Below are 17,322 nucleotides of genomic sequence, written 5' to 3' on the forward strand. Positions count from 1 at the left end.
AGGATTTCATTGGTGGTATGTAGAAGTTCTTTTACTTCGGGCCAAGACCATAACAAGTTTAAAGGCGAACACTCATATACCCTATACTTTTCTTTAGTTATCCTGTATACAGCTTTCCTCCCTTTGTCTCCATCTGGTCCTCAAATTTCCTCCTCTTAATCCTTCCAGTGTCCCCTTTCAAGACCAGCTTACCATACTTTTCCTACTAACAAAACCTCTCCTCAACTAGGATCCCATTTTAATGTCAGTCCCCAGCTATGCCTTTCCCACCCTCACTGTTTCTGTCAGTTTCCACTTCTTCTGTGTCTCCAGTCCGTCTCTGTTTCCCTTTGGTGTTTCTTCAGTTGCAGCGTCACTCATCTAGCACCCCACGTTGGTGCCTAGGCCCGACCTGGTTCCCTAACTCCTCGTTCTGAGTGTATTTCCCATCCACCAGTGGGACTCCCATTTGCCCCAGATTCTGCCCGTACTTCACGTACTAGAGCCTTCACCTACACCCACCATTTTCTTGGCACTGGAGTTGGTCTCATTCTTTGGAGACTTTCCTGGCCAGCCATTGCCCTACTTTTCTCTGCCTCTCTCTCTCTCATTTCTAGTCCCTTCTCTCACTTTGGATGCTATTTTTTTTTTCTCTCCAGACTATGTACTTTTGTACTTTGTACCTGTCCTTTTCCTTCATCTGCTAATTTTAGAAAGAAGTATACCTAAAGAAGTTCCTTACCTTTCAGAGGCCAACACTGATGTATTTATTGGTGCAATGATATGATGACTGGGATTTGATTAAAAATGTTCAGGATGGGGTTTGGTATAATTGGAGAAATGACTGGTTATGGATTGATAATTGTTGAAGCTGAAGAGTACCTAGGGGCTCCTTATGGGCTTCCTGCTCCATATACTCTATTTTTGTATATGTTTGAAATTTTCCATTAAGATGCCTTAATGAAAATAGCTTAAATGTTTATAAGTAAATGTATGTAAGTAAATAAAATGAATTGACATAAAAAACACTGTTAAGTAATACTAGCATAAATATGACAAATATGATTTGGCAAAAATTATGAAGGTGATATTTGATTGCCTAAAGTGGGGAAAACACTAAGATAATAGACAATGAGCTTAGAATGAGTGGGGATATGGAGAACTTGAGGAAAGAAATCTCAGCAATTGCATCATTGGGGCTTGACCCTCTTGGTGAAGGGGTCCATATGCTCTCCAGGGAATGCGGGGGTGGGGAAGTCTTTAAGACTTGAGAAATTCTCAGACAGCTTTTGTGGGGAAGTGGAAGGAGCCAGCTAGAGATACACTGCAGCTGAGTTTAGAGAATATGCTTCTGCAAAGGGCCACTCACCACTATCTTAGCAATCTAAACAGTCTTCTTAGTGACTCCAGGGATCCTCATGGGTGCTTCATGAAGAGGAACTGAAGAGCTTCTTGATGAGGGTGAAGAGGAGAGCAAAAAAGCTGACTTAACATTTAAAAAACTAAGATCATGACATCTGGTCCCATCACTTCATTGCAAATAGAAAGGGAAAAAGTGGAAAGAGTAACAGATTTTATTTTCTTGGGCTCCAAAATCACTGTGGAAGGTGTCTGCAGCCATGAAATTAAGACTCTTGCTTCTTGGAAGAAAAGCTATGGCAAACCTAGACAGCATATTAAAAAGCAGAGACATTACTTTGCAAACAAAGGTCTATATAGTCAAAGCTGTGGTTTTTCCAGTAGTCATGTATGAATGTGAGAGTTGGACTATGAAGAACGCTGAGTGCTGAAGAATAGATGCTTTCAAATTGTGGTGCTGGAGAAGACTCTTGAGAGTCCCTTGGACTACAAGATCAAACCAATCAATCCTAAAGGAAATCAATCCTAAATATTTACTGGAAGGACTGATGCTGAAGCTGCAGCTCTAATACTTTGGCCACCTGATGTGAAGATTGAAAAAGACCCTGATGCTGGGAAAGACTGAAGGCAGGAGGAGAAGGGGATGACAGAGGATGAGATGGTTGGATGGTATTGCTGACTCAATGGACACAAGTTCGAGCAAACTCCAGGAGATAGTGAAGGACAAGGAAGCCTGGTGTGCTGCAGTCCATGGGGTCACAAAGAGTCAGACACCACTTAGCCACTGAACAACGACAACAATGGATGCTTCATGTTTTCCTCAAAACAAGAAAAGTCTTTTCTGTGAAGACGTAAACTGCCTGTAGAACTTATTTGTTTAGAAAATCTGTTTTACATACTGAGTTTCAGGGAAGACATTTATTGCAACAAGTTCCATGGCTAAAATGAAGTTAATAAGCGTTGTCTCTGGCATAACTGTACTTTCTGGTGTATTAGGCACTTGTTGCTTCTTTTCTTGTAGATGTTAGTGGGATACACTGTAGGATCATGAATATTTGAGTCCACCTGAAAGGGAAGAAACATTATTTTTTACAATTTTTAATTAATTAATTTATTTGGGGGGTTTAAAATTTAAATTTCCAATTTTAAATGAAATTGTGTCCGACTCTGTGCGACCCTATAGATGTCATCCCACCAGGCTCCCCATCCCTGGGATTCTCCAGGCAAGAACATTGGAGTGGGTTGCCATTTCCTTCTCCAATGCATGAAAGTGAAACGTGAAAGGGAGGTCGCTTCAGTTGTGTCCGACTCTTAGCGACCCCATGGACTGCAGCCTATCAGGCTCCTCTGTCCATGGGATTTTCCAGGCAAGAGTACGGAGTGGGGTGCCATTGCCTTCTCCAAAAATTTAAATTTCCAATTTTAAATGAATTTTTATTAGAGTATAGTTGCTTTACAATGTTGTGTTCATTTCTTGCTATACCGCAAAATGAATCAGTCATACGTTTACATATATCCACTCTTTTAAGGGAAGAGAATTTGAAAGTGGCTGTTGCTCTTTGGAGTGGCTCATAGGGGTTTATTTGCTCTCTCTTTGGTTAAAGCAGTGGTTTTCGACCTACATGTATGCATGAACACACACAAACACACAACCAATTTCACATATAATTTCAAGAGTTCAAAGATCAGAAATCCCAGTTAAATTCCTGGATCTGAGCCGCTTGGCTGGAAGCTTTAATAGGGAACATGTCCATTGTGTTTAACAAACAGAAGGCTCATTTTTGACTCAGAAATGATGAGCAATATTGTCACTGAGACTGTTTATTCTCCATGCCTCAGAGGTCAAAGCTTGACCTTCTTACCTTAACCCGAGATTTACCAAAAGTTATTCATTTAAGTCTGACTCAGCCTGTTATCCCTTTGATTTCTCATAATTGGCTAATATGCAAAACACTTGTAACAGTATAACATGTCCACATAGTACAAGTTGTATTTTATTTTGTAATTTAAAAAATAACCTGGCTTCTGAGGTGGCTCAGTGGTGAAGAATCCACCCGCCAAGCAGGAGACACAAGTTTGATCCCTGGGTTGGGGAGATCCCCTGGAGAAGAAAATGGCAACCCACTCCAGTGTCCTTGCCTGAAAAATCCCATGGACAGAGGAGCCTGGAGGGCTATAGTCCATGGGGTCACAAAGAGTCAGACATGACTGAGTGACTAAGCAGCAGCAGCATGTGTGTACAGACTAAAACAGTGAATCAGCAGCTCTCCTGCCATATTTAAGAATGAGAAGGAAGGGATCTAACATTTATTGAGGATTTAGGACACATTAGTTGCTCTGTGAATAACTTACTTAGTCGACACAGTGTTGCCATTAGACAGATATTACTTTTTCCCTTTGCGTGATGCAAAACCTGAGGTTTGGTAAGTCTAATAAATTTGCCTAAAATGACCAGTTAATGAGCCAGCATTGAAACCCAGGTTTCTTGTAAGTCTCTACTGAACAGAGAACACTGGATATTTGTTGCTCTTCGGCTACTTGTATTCATCTCTCTCTTTTCTGGAGAATTAGTTCTCCTGTTCCTATCTGCTGCCCCAGTCTATTCTATGATGTGTCCTTATAAGTATTAACCAAGTTACCCTGCCTCAGGACTAAAGCTAGGATAATCACATTCTCTCTGTTTTGTATCTTGCATGGAGAGACTCGAAGACTGAAAACTTTGTTAGAACTAATTCTTTCTAGTATTAACGTCATGAATGAACTAACTCTTGACTCCTGTTGCCTACCCACCCTCAGCTACCCTGTTGGTTCTTTAGAATTCTTTTTGTTTCTGTGAGCTATTCAGTATTTTTTAATAAACTTATTTCTTCTGTAGGTTGTGTAGTTCTCTGGGCTGGATTGTGCTCCCCAAATTCGTATATTGATGCCCTGACCTCTGGTGTGATTGTGTTGGGAGATGGGGCCTTTGGGAGATAATTAAGTTTCAATCAAGTCATAAAAGGCTTCCTTGACAGCTCAGTGGTAAAGAACCCGCCTGCAATGCAGGAAACATGGGTTCAATCCCTGGGTCGGGAAGATCCCCTGGAGGAGGAAATGGCAACTCACTCCAGTATTCTTTTTTTTTTTTTAATTTATTTATTTTAATTGGAGGCTAATTACTTTACAATATTGTGGTGGTTTTTCCGATACATCAATGTGAATCAGCCATGAGTGTACATGTGTCCCCCCATCCTGAAGCCCCCTCCCATCTCCTTCCCCACCCCATCCCTCTGGGTTGTCCCAGTGTACCAGCTTTGAGTGCCTGTTTCATGCATCAAAGTTGTACTGGTCATCTATTTCACATATGGCAATATACATATTTCAATGCTATTCTCCCAAATCATCCCACCCTCACCTTCTCCCACAGAGTCCAAAATTCTGTTCTTTACATCTGTGTCTCTTTTGCTGCCTTGCATATAGGATCATCGTTACCGTCTTTCTAAATTCCGTATATGTGCGTTAATGTACTGTATTGTTGTTTTTCTTTCTGACTTACTTCACTCTGTATAATAGGCTTCAGTTTCATCCACCTCATTAAGTCTGACTCAAATGCATTCTTTTTTATAGCTGAGTAATATTCCACTGTATATGTATATGTACCACAACTTCCTTATCCATTCGTCTGCCGATGGACATCTAGGTTGCTTCCATGTCCTGGCTATTATAAACAGTGCTTCAATGAACATTGGGATACACGTGTCTCTTTCAATTCTGGTTTCCTCAGTGTGTATGCCCAGAAGTGGGACTGCTGGGTCATATGGCAGTTCTGTTTCCAGTTTTTTAAGGAAACTCCACACTGTTCTCATAGTGGCTGTACTAGTTTGCATTCCCACCAACAGTGTAAGAGGGTTCCCTTTTCTCCACACCCTTTCCAGCATTTATTGTTTGTAGACTTCGATGGCAGCCATTCTGACTGGCATGAGATGGTACTTCATTGTAGTTTTGATTTGCATTTCTCTGATAAAGCCACTCTGGTATTCTTGCTGGGACAATCCCATGGACAGAGGGGCTGGGTGGGCTACAGCTGTGGGGTTGCAGAGAGTCAGACAGGACTGAGCACGCACACACATATGCAAGATCATGCATGAAAACATCTCAAACCACTCCTGGCACACTCTAGGAAAACACACGTCGTACAGGTGAGACTTTCATGATGAGATTAGTGTCTTCATAAGAAGAAACACCAGAGAGCTTGCTTTCTTCTCTCCCTGCCATGTGAGGACATAGTGAGATGGTGACTGTCTGCAGGCCAGGAAGAAAGACCTCACCTAGGAAATGAATTGGCCAGTGCTTTGATCTTGGACTTCTCAGACTCCTGACTCTGAAAAGTAAATTCCTATTGTTTAAGCCACCTGGTCTTGGTGCAGGAGACTTGGGTTCGATCCCTGAGTTGGGAAGATCCCCAGGAGAAGGAAGAAGCAATCTACTCTAGTATTCTTGCCTGGGCAATCCCATGGACAGAGGAGACTGGCAGGCTATAACCCCTGGGATTATATATGGATATTTTCTGTTACTTGCTACCAACGAATTGACTATAAAATGGCCAGTGAGAAGACATAGGTTTAACTCTCAGTACCGTGGTTTTGAGATGAAAGAGAAAAAAGGACAGAGGTCACAGCAGCAAATTTAATGACTTACTATCATTTCTATGAGGAAGAGTTTTGTGAATAAGATGGGAGTTGAAACTGTTTAATAGTTTAGGATTTGGAAGTTATTTCTGGATTATGCTATGCTTGCTCTCGCTTTATCTCGGTTGCATGTTCCTCAATTCCAACTTGACTGTGACTTACCCCTCCATGGAGTGCAGCGTTAGAAAATAAATTGGCTCAGGTTAGCTTTTCCTTTAGGCTGCAGAGTCGGGGAAATGAGAACTAATCCCTAAAAAGTGATCTGCCAGGAGGAAAAGCTGCTATGAAACGGGCACCTGAACTTTTCCTTTCTACTTGTTTGCTTTGGTCTTAAAGAATGAAAGAAATTCTTACTGCAGGAATTTCTTCACTGGCTCCTAGTCACCTCTTCCTAACATAGGCTCATCTTTTATTTTTAGAGCTTTGTTTGGATCTATATGTCTTTTAGGTCTGAGTAGTACCTTCCATGAGATAATTCAATTCTGAGAAATCAAGTCAGGAGAAGATGAAATGTAAGGTTTGCCTCACCTCTGCTATACTTTCTGTCTGCTTTTAAGGTTGACAAAATTTGAAGTTTTAAATTTCCTCCAGGATTTCTTGGCATCATCTATATTTTTTTCCTCTTAGTTACAGAACATTTTAAGTTTGATGGTATCCTAGCAATCATGCAGTCCACCCTTCTTATCTTACAGAAGAGGAAATAAAGGCCTAAAAAAGTATTTGGCTTGTCAATAATTATATATTTAGTGACTGAATGGGGACTTGAACACAGTTTTTTCAGATTTCCAGTTCTGCGTGTATTCTACTTCCACGACCAGCCAACTAATTGACCAAGACAAGAGAATAAAAGCAATTACCATTCAGCCTAAACTAAAGAAAAAAATATGGAAAAGAAGAAGAAATAAAATTTTCAAAGTATTGAGTTTTACTAGGCAAAGGGGAAGATTTTGAGCCATGTGTAAGAAAGAGGCAGAGAGCTATTGGTTTTTGGAAGGATTGCTTTTAAGCCCACTACCAGATTGCTTTATCCTCTGGGCAAGTGCCTGAATGTTTATTTCATGGGTTAAAGGATCCCTTCAAGGTGAGTGAATGAAACACTGTCTCATTTCTATGTGAACAAAACTCTTAAAAAGAATTTTTTTCCTCTTGGGAGTTTGTCACATTAAATCTGCTTGGTTTGAACATCTATGTTGAAAACAGGCTAAAAGAACTTCATCTTATTTCTCTCCTTGGCTTCTTGCCTTCCTGTCTTGCAAGAAGTGACGCTGTCTGGGCGCCCTGTTCCTTCCCCAGCTCGAGACTGAACGTCCACTGTCCGCTGGGTAGCTCGTCTCTTTCTGGGGAACCACGCCCTAGGTCAGGATGGTTTGTTTTCACTATAGGGCCAGCTGTTCCAGGATTACTTTTTCAGAGTTGGAAACCACAAATTTGAACCCTGAGGCAAAAGGCTGAGAATAAAAATGTAAAGAAAAATGTCAAAGAACTTTTTGTCAGACTGTCACCTTTCTGTTCAGAACTGAGTCTGTCTTTAGTGTTCAGTATCCCTGCTATTAACATATTGCTCTGAAGAACGTATGATGAAAAGTCCTGAGTATAAAGGGAAAACACACGTCCCTCTCCTTTCCTCTAGGCAACAAAAGCAAATATTAAGAAGGAGTAGAATAGTTGGAATGTATACTCTTCCTTTTGAATAAAGAGGCATTTCTTGATAACACGAAGGGTTTGGGCTCTGGGGTTGGACTCTCAAGTCCTTCGCTGTGTAATTAAAAGACAGTGATCAAAGCCAACATTTTGGTGAGGAAAACAAGTTTGGAGCCATCCTTACCATAATGGGTTGCTGAAGTTGAGTAATTAGTAGCTACAGAATTTAGAGCAGGGTTTTAGGAAGTCAGTTTCTGTGGTTGAAAGCATATGCCATGTCATGAGAATTTACTGCACCATAAAAATATTCAATGAATTCTTTAAGACAAAGGAAAAAGAAAGAGATACATATCAAGTTCAGTAATTGAAGCTTGTTGTGTTTTGGAAAGTAGGTTATTTTTTCCTTTGTATTTCGATTACACTTAGAAACTTTTGAATCATAAATCCCTGTGATTTTTAATAAAGGTCACCAACAATATAAACACACATTTAAAGACAATTCATAATCACATTTTCCCATTTAACAATACATATTTTTGCATAATAGTTTCTATAGTTCTTTTCATAAGCCTATGTGTTTTATATTTTCAACCCCACTATTTTATATTATGCTTTTTAAATATAATATTCTGTCTCTCACTGTTAAAATTTCCAGTTTTTTAAAATTTATTTATTTTTTAAAAATTTTATTTTTTAACTTTACAATATTGTATTGGTTTTGCCATATATCAACATGAATCCGCCACAGGTATACCTGTGTTCCCCATCCTGAACCCTCCTCCCTCCTCCCTCCCCATACCATCCCTTTGGGTCGTCCCAGTGCACCAGCCCCAAGCATCCAGTATCGTGCATCGAACCTGGACTAACAGTTACTATTTTAAATGATTGCATAATATTTCATATTATCTATCTTAATTTGCTAACTTCTACTGTTCAACCTTTAGATAGCTTTATTTTGGCAATTAGATGTGTGTTATAGATAACATTGCATTGAGCATCTTCTTGTTTGTAGGTATTTATTTTATTAGTGTTCAATTTTTTCTCATAATTAAATTCCCACAAATGATTGTGATTATAAACATCTTTATGGTTCTTGCTGTATAACATGACATGTTGTTTTCTGAATTGTTTATGTAACATGACCATATGACATCCTCGACAGTGTTACATATGTTGGATGTTGTTATCATTTCTTTGTTTTAATTTGCATTTCTTTGATTATTACTGGAATGAACATTTTCCTTTGTGGATTTCCTTTTATTGTTTTTGCCAGTTGTATTTATTTGAATGTGCACTGTCTATGACAGTTCAGCAGCTTATTTTTTTCTGTTTAATAGCTTCTCTGAGGAACAGTACACTTTGATCTCTGGACACTTGACTGTCTATTCTGAAGTGATCTTCAGGCCAGGAACACTAGAACACTTTTTTCTTAGGTGAGATTTATCTGAAAGCATCACACTACATTTTAACTGTAGTAACTCTTTGTACCATGAGGAAACTATTCCACTTCCTCACTGTGTCCTCTGAGAGAGAGAGACACCTCTGGAGACTCTTATACAGGCATTAACCCCATCATAGAGCTCCACCCTTATGACCTCATCCCACCCTAATTACCTCCCACAGGCTCCATGTCCACATATTACCACATCCAACGAAGGTTACGGCTTCAACACACGAATTTTGAGGGGATGCAAACATTCAGTCCCTACACTCTCTTTCTCCCTCAGGTCACTCCAACTTCTACCCAAATACACATCTTCTTAACTAAGGGGAACTTGATATGTGTTAAAGACAGAAGTATTAATAAAATTTCAGGAACACTTGATTGAGCTTATAAAATTTTAATCAGTAGATATAGAAAATGAAATAAACAAGCAAAAGAACAGTGTGGGAGGAGATGGGGCATTTTATATCAGGGCCAGTCTCGAAGCATGATTTGCCTTGTGGGTATTGATGGCAGCATGTGGTTATAAGAGTCCATTTAGAAGAATATTTTCATGTCTTGTAACTCATGCATTCTGAAGTTTGAGTCTCAGTCATGAATGGTAGGAGCTTCACAATACAGGGATCTCAACAGCACTAGGAATTACCCCTTGGGTGCCTCCACTCTTCCCCTCCCCTTCTCTCCCTTCCCTTCCCTGCATTCCCTACCCACGTCCCTTGCCCTAAGCTCCCACATTCCAACTGGCATCAGGCTAGTTACACATCTGGCTATTTCTTTATTTTCTTTTGTGAGTCAGAAATGAATCAATACCTTGGCAAGGAGTTAAAAAGGCTAGTCTTTACGAAGTGCTGTTTTGTGGGTAAATACAAACACGATAATTTGAGTGTTTAAAAACTTAAGCTTGAATAGTTATTTTATGATTTAAGGAATCCTATTACTGATCATTAAAAAAAAGTCAATTAGCTTGTAGGATCTGAATAAATCTTATTTGTACATGGTAAAAATGCAAGCATTACAAAAAGGTGTATAGTCAAAAACAAATTTCCTTCCCATTCTACAACCCCAGTGCCTTTGTCTCTATTTTTCTCAGAAGCAACCATTACTAATTTCTTGCTTGTGCCCTATGGAAACACTCTCTATATAATCAAATTTAAATATTATTTATATAGTCCCTCTTAAAAACCCAAATAGGAAATATTGTATACACCTTGTGTTTATTCTCGTTTTTTCACTTTTAACTTAACTATGTTTTGCTTCTTGGAAACTGGTCTATATCTGCACACATAGTTTTATCCCATTCTTTTACTGGCTGTATGATGAGGATGTGTTGTAATTTATTAAATTAGCCCCCTACTAATAGGTACTTAGGTTATTTCTAGTCTTTTAAAAAACAAGCCCTAATGCATTGTAAAGACGTGTGTTTGTGCAAGTATGTTTGTAAATATATTTGCATGCTGAATAATCTCATGAAGATAAATGTGGTATTGTAGTGATTAAAGCATGAATACTGGAGTTTTACTATCCACGACTACCTGCCTACCACTTACTAACCTAGGGGCAAGTTACTTAACTATCTGTACCTTAGTTTCCTCATCTGTAAAATTGGTATAAATACAGATATAAATAAAGAGATATTGAAGATATACATATTACGGGTGCTAATACAAGTACAGCATTCTGACATCAGCATAAAAAATGGTCTCTATAATTTTCTTGTTGGGATTATTTCTTGGAAGCCAGAACCTTATCTTTTAGAAGTATCAATGCTATTACCGGAGAATACCTTTATTCCCCTCAACTTTGATCAAGAAGAACTCACTTCTAAACTTGTCATAAGTATTGACATAATTGATGCTTAATTTTGGCTCAGAGAAGATGGTTGGGAAGGTAAATTGAGAGTAAGAGTTCCTGCTTACTCTCAGGTAGAAGCAGGAGGTTGAATTTAGTCTCATTTGTTTTTGAACGTTGGGTTGAAAGTCATCATTTTGGGCCTCAGTGTCCTTACCAGTTATATGCAGGGATTAGATAGATGATTCCTAAAGTAACTTCCAGCCCAAACAATTTTGTCTGTGCTTATTCCAGTCTCAAAATGAGGTATGATTTATATGACTTAGGCAATTCTGAGAGAGAAGTTTAAAACCTGACTCATAAACAATGTCACTTTGCACATGTTGTTCCCTCTGTGTGGAATGACCTTCCCCCATCTGACTGTGTAGCTGAGCCCTGACTCATCCTCGTAGACTTAGCTCCAGCTGGGTTTTCACTGTGAAGCCCTCCCTGGGTGCCCCAGCTCAGTTAGGCTCTCTATCCCTTTGAACTATCTTGGCCTCTGCATTACATTGTGGGATAAGGAGATCCAACCAGTCCATCCTAAAGGAGATCAGTCCTGAATATTCATTGGAAGGACTGATGCTGAAGCTGAAAATCCAATACTTTGGCCACCTGATGTGAAGAGCTGACTCATTGGAAAAGACCCTGATGCTGGGAAAGATTGAGGGCAGAAGGAGAAGGGGATGACAGAGGATGAATGGTTGGAAGGCATCACTGACTCAATGGACATGAGTTTGACTAAACTCCGGGAGTTGGTGATGGACAGGGAGGCCTGGCGTGCTGCGGTTCATGGGGTTGCAAAGAGTTGGACATGACTGAACTGAACTGAAGGGTTTTTAATTATTACCTGATAGCTTTTATTTGTCACCCCAGACTCAGCCTTGGTTTTGCATCTTTGATGCATCAAGGATGAGATGACACAGTCATTTCTTGGATTTTAAGTGTCAATCAAAAGTCTGGGCCCTTCAGAGAGGAGAAGGTATGTGTATGCAGATAAACGCACCACCAGGAGAACACATGCTGAGCAACTAAAGCTCCGATGTGCCAGAAGGGAGAAAGCACTCTGGACAGGAGGGTGCCAGGGGTGAGGAGACGTTGTGGCCTCCGACAGAGGAGTGAAGCCCTCTGCCTGGTCCTCTCGCCTGGTCCTTTCCTTGAGCTCAGCACAGGACTAAGGAGAGTGACAGAAATACCCCAGGGGCATAAAGAATCTGAGCCCAGAGGGAAACCACGTTTCTTTTCCTCGAGAGTGCCCAGCGAGATGGGAAGAACCCAGAGTGGACATGGCCGTGCACAGTACCCAGGTGCCCAGGCCTGAGGGGGCTCACAGAGGCTCAACAGTGTGGCAAGGTGTGGGAGCAGAGGGTGACTCCTGTGCTCCATCAGAGAGGGGCATGGGTGGAGAAGGGCTGAGCCTGGCTTTGCTGTATCTCCTGGGGCCCTGTGTGGTGTGGGAGCCACCAAATGGTCCTGTGCATTGTAAAGGGGCAAGGAGATTAAACAGGGTTGGGCCCCAAGGTACTTTAGACCGGGAACATGGACAGAATCAACAGTTTGACCTACATGGCCCAACTCCTGAAGACCAGATGGAGAACAGTTCAGTAAATACCTGGACTTGTTATTCACCCACTTCCAACCTGCCCTTGACAAATGGCAGAATCCCAATTCAATTGAGATTCAGTTTCCATAACTTGGAGAAATAGGAACTCCGTGAAGTTTGGTAGAAATGGATGCTTTTGAACTGTAGTACTGAGAGTCCCTTGGACAGCAAGGAGATTAAACCAGTCAACCCTAAAAGAAATCAACCCTGCATATTCATTGGGAGGACTGATGATGAAGCTGAAGCTCCAATACTTTGGCCACTTGATGCAAACAACTGACTCATTAGAAAAAAAACCTGATGCTGGAAAATATTGATGGCAGGAGGAGAAGGGGATGACAGAGGATGACATGGTTGGATGGCATCACTGACTCGATGGACATGAGTTTGAGCAAGCTCTGGGAGTTGGTGATGGACAGGGAAGCCTGGCGTGCTGCAGCCATGGGGTCCCAAAGAGTCAGACACGACTGAGTGACTGCAATAAACTGAGAAATTAAAAATGTTTGATAAAGATTCCAAGGACTTCTAATTCTTCCATACTGTCTCATAAATGTTTGACTCCTTATCTGCATTTCTGGATCATGAACTCTTTGAGGGCACTAAGTCTTCAGGCTTCCCAGGTGGTAAAGAATCGGCCTGCCAGTGCCGGAGATGCAAGAGATGTGGGTTCAGTCCCTGGGTCAGGAAGATATCCTGGAGTAGGAAATGGCAACCCACTCCAGTATTCCTGCCTGGAAAATTACATGGACAGGAGAGCCTGGGGGGCTAGAGTCCATGGGGTATCAAAGAGTCCAACAGGACTAAGCTCAAACACACTGTATCCTTTATTTTATTTTTCCCTATGCTTTGCAAGTGCTGACACAGAGAAGGCCTGTAGTAAGCTTTTGTTGAATAAGTAAATGGACCTGTATTGGATGGCTCTTCTGTGCCACAACCTGTCCTAGGTGCCTTCAGAGCCCTGTGAACAAGACATTATTATCTCCATGTCGCAATTGAGAGCACTAAGTGAGGCACAGGAAGTGATGTAACCATCCCTGGGCAGATGGCAGGCAGATCTCATTCACACTTTAGGCCCTCTGACACTCAACTGCTTTCCTAGGCAAAAAGGATTCTCTTCGAGTCTGAATCGGAGAAGGCAATGGCACCCCACTCCAGTACTCTTGCCTGGAAAACTCCATGGACGGAGGAGCCTGGTAGGCTGCAGTCCATGGGGTCGCTAAGAGTCGGACATGACTGAGCGACTTCACTTTCACTTTTCACTTTCATGCACTGGAGAAGGAAATGGCAACCCACTCCAGTGTTCTTGCCTGGAGAATCCCAGGGACGGGGGAGCCTGGTGGGCTGCCATCTCTGGGGTCACACAGAGTCAGACATGACTGAAGCGACTTAGCAGCAGAGTCTGAATATACCTATGGAATTAGGATGAAAATTACTTTTTCACTTACTGTAGTAGATTTTTTTTTACCTTTTTCTCAATTACTTTGAAAATAAACAGCAGGGTGTTCTCATTTTACTTTTCTTATTGATTACAAATTAGAAAAAAGTACCTATCACAATATAACTGTGATACTATATGATACTATAAGCATAATAAAGATATATGTGTGCTTAGTCGCTCAGTTGTGTCTGACTCTTTGTGACCATATGGACTGTAGCCTGTAGATTGAATCCATGGGATTCCTTAGGCAAGGATACTGGAGTGGGTGGCCATTCCCTTTTCCAAGGGATCTTCCTGACCCAGGGATCGAACCTGGGTCTTCTGCATTGCGGGCTGATTCTTTACCGGCTAAGCCACTAAAGCTTAATATTCTTGCTAACACTCTTTGTTTGTTTATAAAAGAAATATAGGTTTTTATAGATGATATATAAAATTAGAAAAGTACGAGAAGTTAGAATTCACTTATGATTTTACTTCCTATAGATACCCACTACTAACCTTTAGTTATATTTCACCCTGATTGAAGAAAAATTAAAAAAATTGATGCTGACACTTTATATGTCATTATATCAAGAATGTTCTGCATAGCGTGGAGTGTTTAATGTTCATTGAACCAAATCTATTTGGACTCTAGTGATCAGTGGGAGAAGTTATTAGAGCTACGGCTTCACAGGTAAATTGAAATATTCAATATGCAAATTCTTGCTTTAGATACTCTTCTGGAAAACTTTTAAAATTTCAAGGAAAGTAAAAAAAAAAGTAAAAAAAAAAAAATATATATATATATATAAAATTCAATAAGACTATCATGACTATACTAAGCTTTAATTGCAATTTGAAAACCAAGAAGATGATAAAAATCACCTACCTACCTGGTTTAGAAGTGGTTTAACAGTTCTGTGGGAGAGAGGAGGGGCCGCATGTCCCGAGGACACAAGAGTGATTGAACAAGTGCAGTAACATCTCCCTCCACTCCAGAGGTGGTGAAACACTGGATTACAATAGGGAGTAAAAGTTTAGGACTAGATTTACATTTCAAGCTTTCTAAAAAATTAACATGTCTGTTTCAGGCCAGTTAAAGAAGCAAGGTACCTTCTACTTAAGGCATCAGAATTTTCTCAGTATGAATGGAAACTGCTATAGGATTGTTTTGGCTTGTGTCCATGGAGTTTAAGAAAGAAGGAGGCCTGGAGGGCAAGCTAAATTGACTTGATGTTTTTAGGTTTTTGACATGTGGGCACTAATCTTATTTCTATGTCAATGGACCCTGTCAGCTGCTGCAGGTTAAAATATGATTAGCCCTTCCCTTTAATTGGCCATGTAATAAACTCATCATCCCCAAAGCCTGGCTTGGTGGTTCAGAGCACAGACTTAGAACTGGATTCTAATCCTAATTTTGCTCTTTATGGGCGTTGACACTTGGGGCAATCTGATAAAGACCTTTATGCCTCATCCTGTTTGTCCTTATCTCACAGGGGTGGTTTATAAGGATTAAATGAGTTAAAGCACTTTGAATAATGCCTGGAACAGAGTAAGAACTCTAAACTTGTTAAATAAGAAGTAATATATTTAGGCTCCCCATTTGTGACTGCTGGTGAAGCAACAAACTGGGAGTGTGCTAATGACATATGGCTGATTTGGGAATCTCATAATAATGAAAAAGTGCCCATGTTTTTGTGGCAAAGTAGGTGGATATTTAAGCAACAAACTGGCAGGTTCGGGTTGAGTACTGCAGGGATCTTCAAGTCAACTGGGTTGCTTCACTAAACATGGTGTTGGGGCTGCCCTGGGGAGTAGGTGGGACAGCTGGTTTACTTTAGAAACAGGATGCATATTTGAAAGGAGGATTTGTATTTCTCAGATTATTTACCTGGACTGGGTGAGGTAAATTGAATCTGGGGATAGATTGGAGATATCCAGGGTTATTCTTTCTTGCTAGATTTTCAGATAAATCAGATAGAATTTTAATCTTCAATTCACTGTTTCTGTCAGTTACCATTTGTTGGCTGCTATCACATAAGCAGAACTGAAGTAGAGGAGTAGCTTTATTGCAAGCAGGGAAGCTCAAACAAGCAAGAGGAAAGTCAAGGCAAGAGGCTTCGAAGGGCCAGAAATTGTGGCTACTGGGGGTCTGGAAAGCAGGGGCTGCTGTTCTTGTCCCTTGTTCATATTCCAGAGATGAGAATCTGATCAGCTTTGCTCCAGCCAGGTACCCACCCTTGGCTAGAGGGCAGGGCGTCTAAACTGGCAGTCACACTTGCCTGTATCTGATGGAACAGTTCCTCCAAAGAAAAATCAGGATGCTATTTCCAGAAGAAGGAAAAAGGCAGCAGAGTGGAGAAAAACAGCAGATGTCTACCACGTTACTCTGTATTGCTTCAAGCAACTGATAAGGAAGACAAAAGTCATAAGGAAATAAAGAGGCACTGATTTTTAGTCTTTCTCACCTATTCCAGCTGCCTTCTTCTCTGACCTTGAAGCTTGTCTCCAAAGCCTGGACTTACACCAGAAGATATCCTCTGATTCTGATGGAATTATCTCGTGATCCTACTGCAATCTGATTGAAAGAAAACAGCTTAAAACATCATATGGATTTTTATCAAAATGGTGATAGTTGTTTTTCCATTAAGCACTTATTGGGTGTCTACTATCCATCAAAAAAGGCAAAGAGCCCTGTCTCCTGCATTTTAGAAATTTATAGTCAGGGAAACAAGACAGGCAAATTACATGATTACAATGTGGTGTGGAGAATAGCATAACAGAAACAAAAACCACAGAGCCTAATCTGCTTAGGGGCTTCAGTGGAGGAGGTATTAGAACTAGGTCTTGAAAACTGAAGGAGCATTTACAATTTTAAATGGAAGCATTTAGTATAAAGACAAAATTGTGACCCCAAATTATAAACATTATTTACATTGCTGTCAGTGGCACCAATTTCATCTACTGGCAGCAAAAATATTGTTCTCTGGTCTTCTAAGGTTAAGAAGTGAGCTCATCAAAAGAAAGTCAAAAACAGGAAAAAATACGCTGTTGCATTCTAGTAACAATTTTTAAACAAAGCCCTACTCCTAATCACCGTAGTTTCATGAACTTAACTAGATGTAAAACGTGCCAGGTCCCTCCAGGGCTTCTGGAAGCCCTCAGCAGCTGTCACTCATTGACTGCGCAGCTTGAAGGTCAGAGCCCATCCTGGATGAAGCAGGAGCCTTGGGTCAGCTACTGACTTTTTAGTAGAGGCGCTACTTATGCATTTAACATTCATATCTTGGCTGGAACTCATCTCCAGTATGCTTTTGGGTTAGCGATGTGTCTGTATTTCAAGCTTCTGTGGAGACTGAAATGAGATTCAGGATATAATGGTTAA

The 17,322-nt window shown here is 40.6% G+C and overlaps 1 long non-coding RNA gene across 1 annotated transcript; it reads right to left on the bottom strand.

Annotated features, from left to right (window-relative positions):
- Positions 1-2,210: 2,210 nt before the first annotated feature.
- On the bottom strand, positions 2,211-16,846 carry LOC129639917 (uncharacterized). The gene is made up of 3 exons (XR_008708667.1): positions 16,406-16,846; positions 14,831-14,949; positions 2,211-2,403 (listed from the first exon to the last, which is right to left on the bottom strand). It is a non-coding gene; the product is annotated as an uncharacterized LOC129639917 (long non-coding RNA).
- Between the last annotated feature and the right edge of the window lie 476 nt (positions 16,847-17,322).

The sequence above is a fragment of the Bubalus kerabau genome, chromosome 1, assembly GCF_029407905.1.
Source record: "Bubalus kerabau isolate K-KA32 ecotype Philippines breed swamp buffalo chromosome 1, PCC_UOA_SB_1v2, whole genome shotgun sequence".
Taxonomy (NCBI): Eukaryota; Metazoa; Chordata; class Mammalia; order Artiodactyla; family Bovidae; genus Bubalus; species Bubalus kerabau.